This window comes from Strigops habroptila, chromosome 11 (assembly GCF_004027225.2).
Source record: "Strigops habroptila isolate Jane chromosome 11, bStrHab1.2.pri, whole genome shotgun sequence".
In the NCBI taxonomy this organism is placed as follows: Eukaryota; Metazoa; Chordata; class Aves; order Psittaciformes; family Psittacidae; genus Strigops; species Strigops habroptila.
The window spans coordinates 14,957,319-14,975,249 of NC_046360.1; positions in this window are offsets into that span (position 1 = coordinate 14,957,319).

The following is a 17,931-nucleotide window of genomic DNA, read 5'->3' on the forward strand; positions in this document are numbered from 1 at the left end:
CAGAGGTTCATCCCTCCCCAGTCACCTTCTCTTCCTGGAGATCTAATGTCTGACCTCTTCCCTGGTTGCAGAAGGGAAAACTAGATCCCATGAGACTAACTTTAACCTTTAAATAGGTACTGCCACACCTATGGAGGAGCTTATCCTGGGCAAAGCAGGCATAGAATCACAGGTTGGGTTGGAAGGGACCTTGAAGCTCATCCGGTTCCAACCCCCTGCCATAGGCAGGGACACCTTCCACTAGAGCAGGTTGCTCCAAGCCCCATCCAACCTGGCTTCTGACATCAAGTGCCCAAAGTCTCTTTCTCCCCAATGGAGACACGCAGACAGCTAAAGGATGAATCTATCCTCTGAGGTGATCTGAATTTAAAGGTTTCCTCCTTAAAAGAGAGTTCTAGGTTCAAAAAGAGGGTTCCCTGCAGTTGGCAAAAGCTGCCCCCACTTGCAGAGGGGCTGGGATGTGTAGGCAAACCCCCTGCATTGCCTGGGCAGCTCCCAGGGCTGAGGAGAAGCACTCCGAGGTGGCACAGAGCCTGCAAATGATGTGTTGCAGCGCCCACCATTTGCGACACTTGTGGCTCCTGGGAAACACAGCTCCTGAGCCCATCTGACTTGAAAACGTTGCCCTCTTTATCCATATTAGAGGTTGAATTTCCTCACACTGAGCTGGTGAGTAACAACGATCACATACCCCAGCGACTGCATCCCAGTTTTGTGAGCTGCTCAAGGGAAAAAAGAAGGTGTACTCCTGAGGATGAGTCAGGCCATGAGGAACAGGCTCTGTGGGCTCCTCCATTAGCAAAGTGCTTGTGAGCGGGTTCACATTCCTTCAGCTGGGTCATTTTCCAAAAGGATTTTCTGACTAGTTTTCATGAGTCATTCAGAGGCCCAGATTGCCTGGAGGAGCTCAGCGGGCTGCAGGCAGCTTTCCACAATGGGGTTCACAGTGTCCACTTCATCACTTACCCCACAGGGGTTTGTTCCCGCATCCCACCGAACAGCTGGTGATGGCAAGAAGTGAAAAAGGGGATCACTGCAGGGTATGTGGGGGATGGCTGAGGTGCCCCGTCCAGGATTATGAATTACCACCCAGAACTGGTGCTGTGGGTGAGCCTCTGCTGAAAAGCAGGGATATGGGTGAGCAGATGCTGGTGCACAGTCTGGACCCACATCCTCCCCTCTCGCTCTGCTGAGATCCCTTTGCTGCATTAGGAAATGCTTTCGCTCCTGCTTGCCTCTTAACCCACTTCCAATAAACAGCGAGTTTCCTGCAGGGGAAGCCTCAGATGGTATCATTGCATTAATTTCATATTCTACCACTCACTTACTTTTATTAAAGCAGGTGCACACTCCCAAGAGGGAAAGTCACACAATGCCTTAGATCTTGGGAAAGTGTAGACAACCTGGAAAACATTGACACAAGTTGCATTTCCATTGCTAGCAGCAAAGAATCATTTCTGTAATGGGGGATATCAAAAGGATGGATAGCCTTCTGCACAGCTCTTAACAGGGGGGAAGCTGTTCTGGAAGGACCAGTGGGAGTTTAATGCTTGGATACTGAGGAAAATTTACCCTTTACAACAGCATTTTGGTGGTTTAGTCCTCCCCTGTACAATAGATGGGTGCAACTTCTCCTGCTGTTTTGGCCCAAGAAGGGAGGATTTGTTTAATACAGGTAGGAGGGCAGCACATGAATTCTCTGAGCAGTGGCTACCTTCATTGCAGGAGATGCCAGGGATGCATCTGTGTGCGTGCCTGCATATCACAAGCATGGCGAGATGCGTCGTGGGGTGTCCAAGGCCACTGTGGTTTGCTCTGGCGATGCCCACACTGTTCCCCACCGCTCCTGTGCTAAGTGGCCTGAGCTGCAGAATGTGGCAATGAGTGTTCTTACTCCTCACAGCACCGGCACTTGCCTGCCTCCTGTCCTGATCACTGGAGGTTCTTGCTGCAGGCAGGGAGTCACCAAACCCTGCTCTGTAACCCAGTGACAGCAGCCCCAGGACATCACATGTTGTTCCCTCTGTCACTGCTACAAAAGCTGTGGCCATGTGCTGTGTGTTTGTATCATTTATTAAAGAACAGGCTCTTCAATAAGGCACTTTGTTAGGGGTTTTCCCTCTAGCTGAAGCAGCGGTGCTGCGAATCAGAGTGCTTCCCTGTTATAAGAAGCAGGCTTGAGAGCCACCTTTGTTGAGCGGGTGCATATTCCTGGGGAGTTTCACACCCAATTCCCTGTGCAGGGAAAAGATTTCCCCAAACAGGGCGTGCTTCTTGCTATTTTATCTTCACACTTGTCCCGGGGCTGGAGCTTGAGGTATCAAACAGGAGTTCCAATCCACCACTCAGGCCAAGCTTCTAGACTATTAACTTCCAGGAGATGCTGGTTTTTTAAAGGAGCTCCAAGCTCAAGGTGAAACAGTGACTTTTGCTGCTGCTCATATAATGTCTCCTATAATGTCCTGCTGTCACCTCTGCAGCCGCTGTCTGCTACTTCTGCTTAATCCAAACCTAAAACATAACTTCTTCTCTCCCCACTGGAAGAGCAGGGACTTTAGATCCTGTACGCAGCAGAGCAGACGGGTGACACTGAACCACAAGGTGGTTGCATGTTCCCTAGAAGAGTTCATGTGTCTCATTTCCCACTTCCTGACACTGCAACCTTAACGCACATGCACGTGGTGCTTTCATGGCCTTCTGCACACAGAAAGATACTGCAAGATGTTCGTTGGCAGCCTGAGCTTTACACAGAAGCCAAACCATGCTGTACAACCCCAGGGAAAGCAGAAGAGATGAATTCTATAGGAGGTGAATGAGCAGAAGCTGAAGACATGGGGTGTGAAGGGATGTACGGAGAGGGACTCTCAGAAGTCATCATGCCAGGTTTCTCTCTTCCCCAAAGACGAAAGAGAGACGTGAGGGAACTGCACAGACTGTGAGTGCCAGTGAAGCAAAACCGGGCTGTGAGGAACAGGAGTTTGTCTCACAGGATTAAACACCAGGCTAAGGCTGGAGGACAAGAACGGGATGAGTTTGACTTTTGGAAGCAGTTTGACTCGTGGAAGCAGAGCACTCTGCTGGGAGCATCAGGGTGGAGCAGGAGGAAAGGCTCTGAGCATAATCCAGTGCAAGCAGCAGCCTGATCTACAGCACCCCTAGAGACAGTTAGAGCAACGCTGCTTTCACAGCCACTAATTAGGCCGATAGAGGTTCAAGGTCCCCCTGGATAAACTTGAAACGATGTGATGCTCTGAGCTTCAGCAAGATGGAAGCTCCACAGCTCTGAAGATGCTGGAAGTCAATGGGGTTTTGAATTAAAGCTGAAAATGGGTCACAGTAGGTGCTTTCTATTGGAAATTCAGTGTTAATCTCTGATGCTGATGACCCATGGGATTAGATTTTGCACTACAGGGGGCAATGTTTTGCTAAAAGAGGAATTTGGAAGAGGCCAAGGAAGTATTTCATGTTTATAGACAAACTTTGCTGGATGCCTTTCATTGCCTGCATGCCAAACGTCAGAGGTAGGGTAACTGTAGATGATGACCTGCACTTATGGGTAGAGGTGACATCCCTTCTGTCTGTGAGCTCGCAGCTTTGTTTCCTGGTCAGTCCTGGTCAAAGTGGCATATTTGCAAATCTGAGAAAGGGAGACCTCAGAAACCATGTCTCCAGGACAAATCCAAGGAGCCTCATGGCACTCCCTGATGACAGAATGTCCCCACAGCTCTGATGGCTTACCAGGCTGGACAGGGCTTTCTTTTCTCCCTGGGTTATGCACCCACGTGCTCTCGTTCTCCTCAAGCAGTCCAGAGCTGCCTCACCACTGGCCCAAAGGGCATTCACATAGGAAGCCAATATACTTGTGTGCCAGGTCCAGATAATGTCCACATCTTGGGATGGGATGGGGAAAGACATGTTTCTTCTCACCACACTCCCGTTCTCTGATCTTGGCATCTTTCTCCCTAGGGCACCATTCACCAGCACTGATGGTCATCAGCCCCTGACAGGGAACCAGTGCAGCCAACCCTAGGTTGTGGATCCATGTTGCTCCATGGCGAGTGCGAGTGCAAACCCCACAGGAAGTGAGCTGCAGGCTCTATGCTCATCCCCTGACTTTTCAAGCCAGTGTGAAGCAGAAACATAAGTATGAGGCCTCTTTAACAGAAATGCAGCTTTTCGCATGGGTGATATTTCCCATTGGCAGAGTCCAGGAACTTACTAAACACCCCAGATAGCAGAGATGCACAAGCATCATGGGGCCACCACAAGCACAGGAGATTAAGCCTGTTGCAACAAACTCTGTTTGGGTGGCAGCGACCTTCACCAGCGGAGTGATTTAGGACTCTGGCAGGACAGGGTCCGCTAGAGTCAAGCTACTGGACGATGTTACACAAGGCAAAGTGTAGCCCATATCCACAGGGTAAGCCCGCAGGACAATACCTCCCCAGGCTCACCAGCTAGCCCATGCTTAGTATGCAGGCTGTATTTCCTAGAAGGGTTCTGGAGGTGAGATGCCTGACACCGTAAACCAGAACGTGAATACTAACTGACAGTGACCAGACCTGGCCCTTAATTCACTCCCCACCCGCTTTGCTGCCTCCCAAGTGCCTGCACTTGCTTTAACCAAGTGACCTCTGGTGAAATTTACAATCTCCTTATTTCCTTGATTTATTACTTGCAGCCTCTATGCCTGAAGATGGGATGTTCTGAGCGCAGCCCTAGCCCCTTTTTCCAAGTCTACAGCAGGTTATTTGTTTATGACAAAGGCTGATAATAAAAACCACACTGCCACACTTATCCAGATCGTATCACCATGGCAACAGTGATCAAAGGTTTGAGTTTTTCCTCAAAAGAGTTTGCTGGGTTTGGGTCTTTATAGAGAGCCCCATGTGTGCCTGATGTGAGGTTTCTAGTGATGTATCAGCGTAGGGTTTGTCAGTTGAGTGTGTTCGTTAGTGGAACTCAGCTGTTCTCTTCTGCATCTCTGCCCATCTCTCCCGGCGTCTATCCTTCCCCACTCTCCTGCACAGCTCCCTGGACACAGTCACCTCTTCTCTCCCCACCCAGCTCCTGATCTCAGGCCACTGGTTCCCTTCCAGCCCTGCTGCCAGGCTATAGATACAGCAGCATCCATCCACGTTCAGGAGAGCCACCTCCCTCCATAGGTGAAGGCAGTGCCCAGCTGTCTCACACAGTGAGATCTCGGATGTGCTTCAAGCTGCACAGAAGGTGCATGGGGCTGGGTGCTGCAGGTGCTGCAGGAGGGTGGCTGGAAGGCATGGAGAGAGGCAGAAGCTATTCTAGTGGTTGTCTCCCGTGACATGCTGTCAGTGTCTACATAGTGTGAGACTTCTTGCTCCCCTGTCCCCACTGACCACCCTGGTGTCTCTGGAGAGACAGTGATGGATGCTGCGCTGTGGGTGTAGTCTTGGGTGAGATGGACTTCACCCTCAGTCTCAGGTCCCTGTAGGCAGGTCTGCAGCATGAGGTAGAGTTTGTTACCTAAGATCACATCAAGTGGTGCCAGTCCAGAAAAACTTACTCTTTAAACACCATTTGTTTTGGCAGTGAAGTTTTGGAGTCTCACCTCTTGATTTGTTTCTCTTTCTTATTATTATCATTGCTCACTTTACACTGGTGCTTTATCTTATGAATATTGATTATTTTGTCTCACTGGTTAGCAATTGTTTATTCTAGACTAACATTTTCTATTCTTACATTTCTGCACACTGAGGTGATTTATAAAGGCAGTAAAACAAAGAGTGCTTGTTGCAGGGAACTCGGAAAGCTTTCCTGGGAATAATAAATCAAAACTAACCTTGAGTCAGAGTGTAATCTCTGCTGCATTTGCCCTCAGATGGAGTCATCCAACTGCACCATCCAGAGCACAAACAATGACAGCTCTGTTGGCCCAGAGCCTGCAAGCCAGCAGGTTCCCCCAGGTCTCTCATGGTCAGACCTTCCGGGGTGATTTCCCTCTCTGTGTATGCCATTCACCACTGGCAAAACAAGGGAGAGGCCGGACCTCCTGGAGAGGAGCCACAGCAGCATGGATGTGGCCTCAGAAGCATCCCTTGCTGACTTCACACCATGTGAAGACATCCTGCCAACTTCTGCAGATGTGCCCTACCTGCACACTCATTGCCCAGGCAGTGGCTGCTGGAATCGATGTGCGCTCCACTCAGAGCAGGAGCCCTGCTGCGGGGGAAGCAGCCTCTCTGTGCACCCACTGCCAGCTCCCAGAGCTCTCTGCTTTTTGGGCTGCTGCTGAAGACACGGTTCCCAATGCCTATCAGAGCCACGCTGCATCCTCTAAGGTCACCAGACCTTCGCTCAGTGGCTTTGAAGTTCTCCATGCTCAGAAACCCTCATTCCCCTGCCTTACTCAGGCCAATGTGCATCCATCAGCTGTGGAAGTCTCTACCAGCAGGAGAAGCTGCCTGTTCTCCTCCCGAAGGCTGTGTGCACGCAGGCTGACGTCGTGCACAGCCAAGCAGGGCTCTGGTCAAAGGGCAGGCGGCAGCTCCCAACCCTTTTCCAGCGCAGCTTGTTTTATGGGATGTAAAACCAAGCCTGGGGATGCCATGCTCGGGACAGGGTGCAGAGAGCACCAGAGCCTGGAGGGAACCTGCCTCCTCGCAGGGTTGGGGCTGGAGTCAAGAGCTGTGCAGGTTGATGGTGGGACGTGGGAGCCCCGCTGCCCGCAGGAGCGGTGTCGGGCTTATCAGTGACCACAAGCACAGGAGGCCACAAGCCACATTATGAGTATCCCTAAAGCTGAAGCATCAGGGAGAGGGGAGGAGGGGGGTGAAGTGCTTCCGCAGCTGATGCAGAACCAGAGCGCAGCCCAGCACACTGCAGAGCCTCCCGAGGTGTGACAGATGGTGTGACAGCAGGTTCCAGATACCAGGGCCAGGAGGAACATAAACCCCGTCATTGCCTTTTCTGTGCCTTTATCTCTGCAGGTGCTGCCCTGAGGGACCAACCGGCCACTCTTTAACTACCAGGTACCAGCATCCAGGTACTGCACCAGTCAGTGCAGTGTGTGTGTGAGTGATGGGGGATTAAATGTGTTGATCCAGAATAGCGAAGGGCATGACTGCTTAGAAACCAGTACAGCTGTGCTGTGTTGCATGGTATTGTCTCTTCAAGCCCAGATGCGCATTCACCTGCACACACACTTGTAAAGCACCGGTGATGGTATGAGTCAAGGCTAGCTGCCAAAGCTGGCATCCCAGCTAGAACAGGCTGGTGGCTGTGATAAATGAAGGGTGATTCAGACTTCGCTATCAAAACCTTTCCTCAGTAAAAAATCCCAAAGATTTTGGAAGAGAACTGAGTGGAGGTGGGAAACATGCACTGTCCTTGAAACGCTGTCACTGTGGAGAAGAAAACCCAAGAAAATCACCAGCTGAGTGGAGAAACGTGGTTCCTTGAAGCTTTCTGGAGATCTTTTTATCCCAATGAGCAGAGAAACAGGGAATTCCTACTTGTACAAACTGTTTCATTTGGAAAATTAGTCTCATTCTCCCTGCTGATGGCAGAGGAAGCAGCAGACACTTGTCACACGGGAGCTCTCTCAAGGGGAGCTGCCAAAAGCAGCAATGGCTCTTTTAAAGAGCAGGCATCACTCCCAGCTTTCAAAGCTGGGAATGACCTGTCTCTACCTCATTGTAGCAACCAGGCTCATGCTATGATCCTGGTCGCCACAGTTGCTGAGCCATAGTTCCATACACTGGCAGGCTGTAAAGCTCCTTCTCAACTCCTATGCAACAAGACCATCCCTGAGGCTCTCCCCTGGCTGAAGGGAGGAGTAATAGCAGAGAGGGAAAAAATCAGGACTATAAATAAAATGCAGAAAGCTGTGTCCTTTCCCCAGGCTCTGCAGATGTTATTGAACCACCACTTGGGGCAGGGTCATTCCTGCTCACACCTACCCAGGTTCCAGTCCCAAGCATGCAAGTAGAGCCCAAGGCTTTTGTTTCCATGCAGGCATTAGAGGCAAACCAATTCCGCAGTCTCTGGAGCTGCTGTGGAACAAAGTCACCGTCCTGTGGCTTTGCCAAGGAGCCCACCAGAAGAGATGAGAAGGGGGTTGCCCAACCCTGCCTGAAGTGTATGCACCTCTCCCCTCACTGCAAACCCAAAGGACACGTAAGCACTGCACCAGTTAATGGTGGTGCTGCCCGAGGACCAAGCAGCAACTATAAATGGACTATTTGCTTCAGTGTGGGCTGAGCATGGGGCTGCAGGCACACACTGAGCAGCACTGACACACCTGAAACGAGGTGCTCTCAATTACTATCACATCATCCCCATCAGACAGGCACAGCCCCTGTCCCTCTAAATGCCCCACTAGCCTCCTTGCTTATCTGAGCTCCCAGTGTGTAGTTCCTGGCAGCCTCACAAAGGAGACATGCCCTAGTGGAAGCAGAATGAATATTCATGGTCACTGTGTCTCGAAGGTGCGTGGAGGCTCTCAGCACATCCACAGGCGAGCAAGACATCCATCATACAATTTACGTTCAGGATCTTATTCCTGTAACAGCATTAAATATTTAACAGCAGAAACTTTCAAGTGTCTTCACAATGTAATTACAGCGCCAGAAGGATCTTCAACTGCTCAGCCCCAGCTCAGTGCTGGGATCAGAACTGCCAGCAGCAGTGCTTGGGTGGCCCCAAGCCTCATCCGGGCTTCCCAAGTACATGCAAGGACAGGCTTGACAAAGGGTAAACTGTTGTAATATGGAGAGAGACTGCAGGAGCAGCACAGGTGTCTGGTAGATTTAAATGGAAGGAAAGAAAATCCCTCTTGTGCTAATACAACAAAACCCATGGTGATTGGAAGACAGGGAATCTGGAAAGAGGATGTGTACAGTTTCTCAAGGGCAGTCGTTCCAGGAGGGGAAGGAGCTGGACCCAGAGAAGTGAATTCAATGCCATGGTCCCACACAAGCAGCCAGGTACACATCTGCACTCGAGAGCAAGATAAGGAGAGAGGCACTAGACCATCTTTAAGGTCTCTTCCAACCCTAACCATCCTATGGTTCTATGATTCCGATGGCTTTGTCATGGACTTTTGTTTTAGATGCCATCAGAAGTTGAAAACAGTGTGTGGCTAATTCCCTTTAACATCCCAGAAGGGAAACTGATTCCACAGTCCGTGCATCAAGACTGTGACGACCATCATCCAAGAGAGAGAGGTTTTCAGGAAACACTGGTTACACGCTCCAGCAATGATGTAAGACCAGTTATACCCCTGGATGGGGGTATAACAAAATGAGGGTATAACAAAATGGGATAAAGAGGGTCAGATTCAGTATGTCACTGTGTGACTGAAGGAAAACAGAGATTTGCTTAGTATAAACTAATGTGTCATGGCTGCATTTGAAGGGTGACGTTCTCCAGAGATATTAGTTTTTGGCAGAGAAACAGCAAAGCTGATACAGGATCTAATTAAGAAAGAATTAAAGGCTAGGAATATTATCAAGTCCAGTCAGGATGGTTTTACAGGAAGCAGCCCTTGCCCAACAAATCTGTTCTCATTTGCAGAGGACAACACACATGTGGCTGATAGGATAAAGTGCCCAGGCACAATCAGGCTTTGCAGTTTTGGATTAAAACCAGTTCTAGGCAATGCTGGTAAAGCCCATGTGTAAATATGCTGAGTGTTGGACAGAGATGGCAGATCTCCAAACAAAGAGGGAATTCTCAAAGAAGAGTGTGATGAAGAGATTTTTGCAAAGGCCAGCTCTTCACCCTGGGACCACAGGTCTGCCTCATGGTCTCCATGTTCCTCTTGCATGGATCAGCAGGCAAGGTGGAGATGGTATCTGTATAAACACATGGCCCGGTTTTGCCTCATCATTAACCATCCTGCTCAAGCCAGTGAAATAAAGGCTGATGAGAAAGAAAAATCCTTCTCCATTGCCCAGCCTCACCTCCCAGCAGCATCTGCCTTGCTCTGCTCTGCTCTCACCCCTTGACAGCCCTGGCTGCATATTATTGCTTAATTATCATCACCTTACATCAGCCCCGGAACATTTAATATGGGCTATGCTCTGCCTGGCATTACTGTAAAGCAGTTAACAAATATATCTGCATGTCTCACTAACCGTACTAAACACACCATCACTATTCTGTTAAGAATCCTGCTAATGAATAGGCATGAACTGCAGCTCCTGAGGATCCAACGTGTCTGTTCTCCTACCCCACCTGAACTCAGACCGCAGCGAAGCTGTTTCAGGAGGACAGGGAGGCATATTTGACATACAGCAGCCATGGAGACACTCAGCAGAATTCGTCCTCTTGACAGATCACCCACTCGGAGGGGAATCTGTGCCATCCTACAGCTGGGGTGTACATCACAGGTCTGCAGCTTCACTGCTCACGGTTGGCAGAGGTCAGGATGCAGAAACGCAGGTCACAGATATACAAAGCAAGAAAACGCATCAGGTACGTTCCTTCTCGAGGAGATGGTCCAAACCTGGCCCTGCAAACCTGCCTGAAGTAGAAGTGTCTGTCCCACACAAATCCCCACAAGTGCTTTGCTGCCAAGTTCCTCCATGCACAGATCCTGGGCGAAGGCAGGGTATGAATAGAAACCTGCCATCCAAGTCAGATCCACCTTCTCCAGCCTTTCACACATCTGCTGGGAGAGCTGCTCTTCCCAGGATATGTGGGGAGGAACAAGATGAGGTCCTTCTGTAATGGAGCAAGGCTTAAAGTAGCCACTTATTCTTGCTCCACTTGGGTTTGCTCTTTTAAAGTCCTCACAACCTGTTTTTTTCCCCCTGCTCCATTGTTGCTTTCCTTTTCCTGACCTAAGGAAGTTTGTGCTACGGGAGGTGCTCGCATCCACATGCTTGCCAGTGCAGGATCATGTGAATTTTGTCCTCTCCATGCTAGTTTCTGACTGCACCATCCTGATGCGGATATGCTGTGTGATCCACATAAAAATACATCAAACTATTGATAGCTCTTCCACAGGAAAAAACAAGACTGCTATTGAAAACCAGGAGTAATGCACTTCCTAATGCCTGAGCAAATGAAAGCAGAAATTGAAATTTTGCTTAAATATATCTATATATTCATTGCTGTGATGGATATTAAACAATAGCAATGTGTTGGACACAACGATGCTGTGATAAAACACTGCTGATGTGACAGCTCTGCGCAGAGTTTTATGTTGCAGTTTAATTTTCAACCCTTTCATGTCTCTGCAGACAGGACATGCCACTTCCTCGGGTGTCTGGAGGCTGCACAGAGCATCCTCATCACGGGATTGGGTTTCTGAGCCCTGGCCTGTAACAGAGGCACAAGAAACACAAGCCCCTGCATGTCCAGAGAGGTACAACGGGGTCTGTGATATAAAGCTGCAGGACCTGAGCTGCATGACCCTGCTCAAAACAGCACTTTAGCCTGCGCTGAAGCCTAGAGCAGTGCTCAGGTAACAGTGGTACCGAACACCAGGGCTGGCAGTGAGGTCTGGGATGAGGGAATGGGATATTACCTTGGGATGCTCAGGAAGGGCTGACCTGCAGCTCATGGCTGCTGCTGCTCCTTCGGGTTTTGCACAGCCACGATGAAAGCAGATTGTTTTTTCTTTCCTAATTCAATCTTCACCTCACAGCTTATCACTCAATGTCAGCTCCCGTGTTAACACTCCTCGTGTTCCAAACACAGGCAGCAGCTTGGTGCTGGAGGTGCTAATTCCACATGTGAGTTTGCCCACATGTTGTGAAACTGCAGGAAAATAAATGATGCTGGGAAACAAATGACAAAGAGCAAAGCCTGTGGGTGCAATGCCAGCTCCATTGGGCAAGGGACCAGAGTGCAGATCCCGGGCATTCAGATGTGCTGTGAAGACAAGTCTTCACCCAGCTCTGCTAAAACCCCTTTCTCACCCCTGCAGAACTGGGTTGGGGATGCTTTGGGCTGGCTTTTCCAGGCTCTTCACTCACCTGTAAGGCCAGGTTGGATGGGGCTTGAAGCAACCTGCTCTAGTGGAAGTTGTCCCTGCCCATGGCAGGGGGTTGGAACTGGATGAGCTTTAAGATCCTTCCAACCCAAACCATTCCATGAGTTTATGATCCTATGATTCTCCACTGTTTTTGCTATTCTCTATTGATGGAAGCTCCTCCTGCAGAAGGAACCCAGCCCTGCCCTGGTAGGGTCTGCGGCGTCCCACAGGGAAGATGGAGTGACACAGTCCGGCCACACAGAGGATCATTGTTCCCAGACTTGGAACAGGGACAGGTTGAAGACCAGCAGTAAAGGGGAGATTTCAGCTGCCAATTAAGAAAGAATGAGGATCAATGCAAAAACACTTGAACAGTGTCTCCTGGGGGGAGCTCAGAGTCTATCCACAGCCTTGCTTGACCTCGGAGCAGCACGTATCCCTTGTTCCCTGCACATCCCTGATTCTGGCTTTTCCCAGATCTAAGTGCCTCAGTTTGCAGTTCCCAGGATTCTCCTCTGTGCATGCTGTGCCCAGGGAGCAGGAGCACGGATTTGCTCTACAGCTGCGCTGCACAGGGCAAAGTCAATTGTGCTGCTTCTGAGCCTCCACCTGGGATGTGCCTGGGTTCTGCTGTAACAAGAACAATGTGTGCAGCCCTGACCCAAACCCTGAGTTACTCTTCATCCATCAGCGTGGTGGAACTTGGTGTTAGGGAATTGCCGGGCAAACCTTTCAACCATTCTGCTGAAGGAACTGCCTCTGGAAGGGCTGTTATTGTTTCTGGTTAAGCAGAGCTGTCTAGAAACTCCTTTATCTTCATGGCTCTATTGTTAAGCTGCTAACCCATGAGAAGAGCTGCAATAATGATGAAAAAGCAGGATAACAAGGCAAAGTGCACTGCAAGAGCATGCTCAGTCCCCATGCTTAAAGGTCTGTAACTCTTATTTATGGTGTGACTTTCTTCAAACGTGACAGTGGTTCTTGTCCCATTTGAAGCTAAGTGCAGGGCAGACTGAGAGTCCCGAAATAGAGGGTTTAAATTACCCGTCACAACAGATGGCTGCAATCTTCTTCAAAACAAACCAGAAACTGCCCATTTGTTCGCTGCTACAAAGCCAAAACCTGCTGGACAGGGGGGTTTGCAGAACTTTTCAACATCTTATGTTAGGAGAAAACTGAGGGCAAGAAATCTCAGCCCAAGAAGACATCTAGAGACACAGAGAGATGGGCAGGAGCTGGAAGTAGAGGTCACCACAGAATTACTCCTGCAACCTCGAGTCCCATCCATCCCTCCATAACTGCTGTTGGTCTTGGCTGAGTGGCTGCACATAGCAGTGGGATCAGTGCTCCACCAAGAAGAACCGTGGTATCAGGGAGGAGGAACCACTTCCCTCCGAGCTCCCAAAGGTCCCGGTGACCTCGTGCCCTCTGCCTGCCCAGGAGGTGGTTGAAAACAGTTCATGTCAGTTCACCTCTCTCGCTGATGAGCTGGCAGGGACAGCTCCTGCCACTCAGCTCTCCATTAGCATTCTGCCAAATGCCTTCAGGGTAATTCAATTTACATGTCTATTATTTTTATGCTGCAGAAGATTCACAGGGATGTGTTTATGACTCGGATGTGTCCGGGTCAGAGTGGGAGCTCTGCTGCCATCCCCACCCTGGTTTCTCTGAAGACCTCCTGAAAGTTACAGGCATCAAGACCAGCAAACCAGGGAGGAAAACAGGCATGCCCAGCTCAGCCAACACAGCCTTCCCTGCTGGCTCACAGGCTGCATTCTGGTGAGGGGTTTGCTGTCTAGAGAGTTTTAATATCATTTCTATGAACAGTGTGCATCCTATGGGCTGCTGCAGACTGATCTCACTGCTCCCAGCTGCACGCCATCCACAGAGAGCTGGACAAGCCCAGCCATATAATTCTACTCACCTTGGGTGAGGGGACAGATATGTAGAAAGGCATGAAGTTTATGGGACTTTAGAGTTTTTTTCCTAAAAACAGGAAAACATCCTGCACCCTTTACAAGCATCCTTCACTCTCACGGCCCGGTGAACTGCAGTGACCCTGCAGTGTCCTGTGTTATCTGTAAGTGAGTGTTCCCATTTAGGCAGTTGCACCTACCTTCTTCCATACCAGAGTTGTGGCCATATCTCAACTACTAGAAGTTAAGGAGAAAGTCCTTACTCCATCCTGGCCAGGCAAGCCTGGGAGAGGAGGGAGAAGGCGTCATCTCTTGCCATGGGGAGCATCACAACATAAGCACGTAGAGGACAAGGAGGTGCAGATCACACCCAGTGCATGAGGCTTTCTGAGCACAAACACCCCTAGGCTGAACCAGCAGGCTTTTCTGTGCTCTTCCTTACCTACCACATCAGTCTCTCCTGTGGCTCCTGCTGGCAAACCCAGGTAAACAGCAAAGATCTGGTATTTATTGTAGCTGTCAATGAGCAGGTGCAGGTGTTTAGGGTGATGATGGGCAGATTATCCAAGGGGAACAGGGCAGATCATGAGCCTTTTGTTCCCGCAGCTCCCTGGGAACAGGAGGCAGGAGTGTGTAGGCACGTCCTGCTCTCTATAATGTGACATGCAGCTGGCTTGCTCCCCCATGTCTGTTCTTCCTTTCCTTGCATGAGGCTGGAGCTATTCTAGAAGTAAAACAAAGGAACGAATGGGGCACTTCATCCACCTGTGATGCTTGCAGGGCTGGGAAGAAAAGCACTGACTGAAACTTGGGAAGCTCTCAGTAATAAAAGTAGCTGAGCTCTGGGCACTGCAGAGATCTTGGACCCAGCCATGTCTAGAGGAGGCTGGTAATAACCATGGCAGTGAAGGGAGGAAGGAGGCACTGCTGGTGGATGTGGTGGGTCAGGCTGAAGAGCAGCTACTGCTCTGCCCCAGCCCTGCAGAGACGCTGTGATCGATGGCGTTGGGAGTGTCTGTCATCTGCAGGCACTAATTCCACCCTGAGTGAGCGGCCTCTCCTCTGCCAGCCCACAGGATGGGTCTGGGAAGAGAAATGGCTCACCAGGGTCTGCTAAAGAAAATACATTCTGCACCGGAGCCTGGAGAGCCCACAAGGAGCCTGCCTGTGGCAGATGAGCACAGGGAAGAGTTAAAGCCCAGTGCCAGGCTCCAGCACAAAGGAAAAGTTGCTCCTTCCTTTCTTTGCTTTATTATTTCTTTTCCCCTCACTCACAAAAATTGCTTCTTTTTCACTTCAGTGAAGCCGGAGAGGCAGGAAATAACACAAAGGCTCCTCACAAAGCCTGGCTTCTTTCTTCTCTGGCATCTGTGCTGAAGTATCTGTGATGGTAACAGCCTCTGCTCTCTCTTCACAGGGCTCAGCTTCATCAAATATTCTCTCTCCTGAGGCTGTGTGATGGTGGGATTCCCTCTCCCCGCTCCATTGCGTTTCCAGTCACACCCGGAGCTGCTCTCAGAGCTCGGGCAGAGAAAAAGGAAAAGCAATTCTGCTTTGTTTCTGCCAGCAACTGAAGGACAGGGCTGTGGCTGTGGGTTTGCTCCCTCCTGTTCCCTGTCCCCGCAGGAGGCCACACGTGAGCAGACCATGGCCACAGGCCCCCCAGCCCAGGGGGCCCCTGGTGACAGCCCCATTTCCCCACCCGTACATTTACCAAGTCACCATTTCCAGGGATGTTTTAAATCCCTTTGGATTATTCTCATATAAATAATTAATCAGCTCCAAGTCCTTCTCTCTTACTTGTTCTGGGCACACACATGGCGGGGGTTTGTCCCAGTGCAGCACCTCACTGCAGCCCGGCTGTGCTGAGCATCCCCCAGCACAGGCCCTGTTCCCCTCCTGCCCCGCAGGCACAGCTCCCTGCTGGCCCAGCACATCCCACCAGCAGACCACCAGCCGTGCCCTGCTTTGGGAGCTCATCCTGGGGCTGGCAGAGGTGAGGGTCCCCCAGGACTCCCAACTCCAGAAAGGGTCAGCAGCTCTGCTCCCATGTGTACATTGGCATCCCTTTGTATGGCAGGTGATGATGGCCACAGAACCATAGAATCAGAGTTTGGGTTGGAAGGGACCTTAAAGCTCCTCCAGTTCCAACCCCCTGCCACAGGCAGGGACACCTTCCACTAGAGCAGGTTGCTCCAAGCCCCTGTGTCCAACCTGGCCTTGAACACTGCCAGGGATGGGGCAGCCACAGCTTCTCTGGGCACCCTGTGCCAGCACCTCAGCACCCTCACAGGGAAGAGCTTCTGCCTCAGAGCTCATCTCAGCCTCCCGCTGGCAGGTTAAAGCCATTCCCCTTGTCCTGTCCCTCCAGGCCCTTGTCCAAAGCCCCTCTCCAGGTTTCCTGGAGCCCCTTTAGGCCCTGGAGCTGCTCTAAGGTCTCCCCTTACGGAGCCTTCTCTTCCCCAGGCTGAACCAGCCCAGCTCTCTCAGCATGGGCTCCATGGGGACCCTGTACAGCTCTTGCCCTGGGGGATGCTCTTAGCCAGGCATGGCAGAGCTGGCAGCAGGCACCAAGGCTGGTACAGCCCCAGAGGCAGCTCAGAGCGCACAGCACAGAGCTGATTATGGGCAGGCTCTGCTGTGGCTCTCATTGTCTTTCCCTCCCCACTCGGGCCCATCACCACTCTGGGAACTCTTCTCTCAGCACTCCCACACTCACCCCAAACCCTCCGGGGGGTTGCACTCACCCTGTTTTCTTCCAGAAATATCATTTTCCTAATAAAAGTGCTCCTGTTCTCGCCTCTCCCTGATGGGACACACTCTGTTCTCCTTCATGTTTTAATTCTCAAGTTCCTCTGGCATTTCCACTGTAGAAATTGACTCAGAACAGCACATTTCACCTCCTTCCACAGCACTGCACAAGGGCAGTTTCTCTCTTCAGGCAGTGGAGGAGGGCACCCCTGCCCTCCTCCATGGCAATGCTCAAGTTCCCCAGGCAGGACCAAGAGAAGACTGGAGCACCCTACCCCAGGGCACACTGCATGCATGCCCCAGAGACCATCTGCTCAGGCCAGGGAGAAATAGTGGTGCACCACGGCGATGAAGGAGCAGGGCAGGAGCCATTTGCACCAGAGAGGATCCTCGCTCAGGTGATGGCAGAAGGGACTCAGGTGGAGGTCAGCATGTCCAGTCCTGTCCCTGTAGCTCTTCCCTGCACCTCAGCAGCCCCAAGTGCTGCATTATGCCCATGGAAGCGTCCACAGAAGTCACAGAGAGCATGACCAATGTCCAGGCTCTGTCACTCAGCACCTAGTCCTGTGTACCTGTATGTCACCCCGCATGCATGAAGGGCCAGGCGCAACATGGTGAGGGAGGGTTTGAGTCAGACTCATGTTTTCCAAAAGACAGTGGGAACAAGAGCTTTGTGCAGTCCTCAGGCTGCTCTGAGGAAGGAGCAAGAAGAGTTTCTTCAGAAGATTGCATCCCACAGGAACAGCAGGACTGGACCCAGTGACCCACCAGTTCTCCATCTCTGCACCCAGGATCACCCGGTGATGGGTTCCCGGGATGCGCAACATGAGCTGGTGCTGCAGCCCTGACAAGCACACAACCGGGCCTCGCTCCATGTGCCAGGAGCAAACAGTCATGAAGCCATCAGCCACCCAGACACAGAGACCTGCACAAAGAGCCCCTGCTCTGCTCATGAACAGTAATTAAGAGCTGCCAAGCCCTCACCTTCTCACACGGGGGCAGATCGTGCCCCACCATGGGCTCACTGTCTCAGAGAGGTGCCCCCATCCCACAGCCTCCATGGAGTCCTGCACCAGGCTCTGCCGCCAAGGTGACACAGCCACAGCACAGGCACAAACCAGCTCAGGTGGGAATAGTGGGTGCAAAAGGTGCAGCACAGGAGAAAGAGTCTCAGGTGTCCTCCAAGGCACCAGACACTGAGGAGCCAATACAAGGAGCAGCCACAGCCACATGCCCAGAGCGCATCCACTCCCGGCTCATCAGCATCACAAGCTGCGTCCTCCTGCAATTATCTAATGCAAC